The sequence below is a fragment of the Chaetodon trifascialis genome, chromosome 10 (assembly GCF_039877785.1).
Source record: "Chaetodon trifascialis isolate fChaTrf1 chromosome 10, fChaTrf1.hap1, whole genome shotgun sequence".
Classification (NCBI taxonomy): Eukaryota; Metazoa; Chordata; class Actinopteri; order Chaetodontiformes; family Chaetodontidae; genus Chaetodon; species Chaetodon trifascialis.
This window is the reverse complement of record NC_092065.1, coordinates 20,703,372-20,704,071: the sequence shown is the minus strand read 5'-3', so window position 1 is coordinate 20,704,071 and position 700 is coordinate 20,703,372.

The window sequence follows — 700 nt, the reverse complement described above, 5'->3', positions numbered from 1 at the left end:
AAATTCAGCTCTGAACATACTGCTCTTATGTTCACATATTTCATTTTTCAAAGTCCTATTTACAGCAGCTGAAGTTGGTTCAGTAAGCGTTTTTGTCAGTAAAATAGCCACGCAGTGTCATTAGCATAAAAATACATCTGTTTCGTTGTATTTTGAAATCTACCTAAATAGAGCTGTACACAAAATAATTAGAAAACATAGATCTGATTGCTCTTTTTTCACATTGTTAGAATATTCCAAAAAATTCAGGCACGATTCACACTTGCACACGTCTTTCCGAAAAGGGGTGTATCTTTCCATCGAGCCACATGATCCTCTGTAAAACGGCTCATGCTGCGAGAGCGAAAAAGACAAGAGTCACATTCCTTCATGAATCAAGGACATTCGCAGGACGCACGTATAGGTATTTGAAGCTGCTATGGCCTGTGACGCTCCGGGGAGACGCATGCAAGCACAACCAAACCTCTGCACGCGCTCACACCCTCTTCTTCAAACATTGTAGTGCATTCGAGAAACAGGTAAGAGACAAGACCAACATGACAAAGAGCACGGGTATGTTATCTGAAGACTTAATATGGCAATGGGGGTTAATTCCTATGAAAACCCAGAAAATTTCCACCATTTCTTGTGTGAAAAGGCAAGTTTCTGATGCAACAAGGAAGAAAGATGAAGGCAACGGAATGGTCCAAGAGTTTAACAG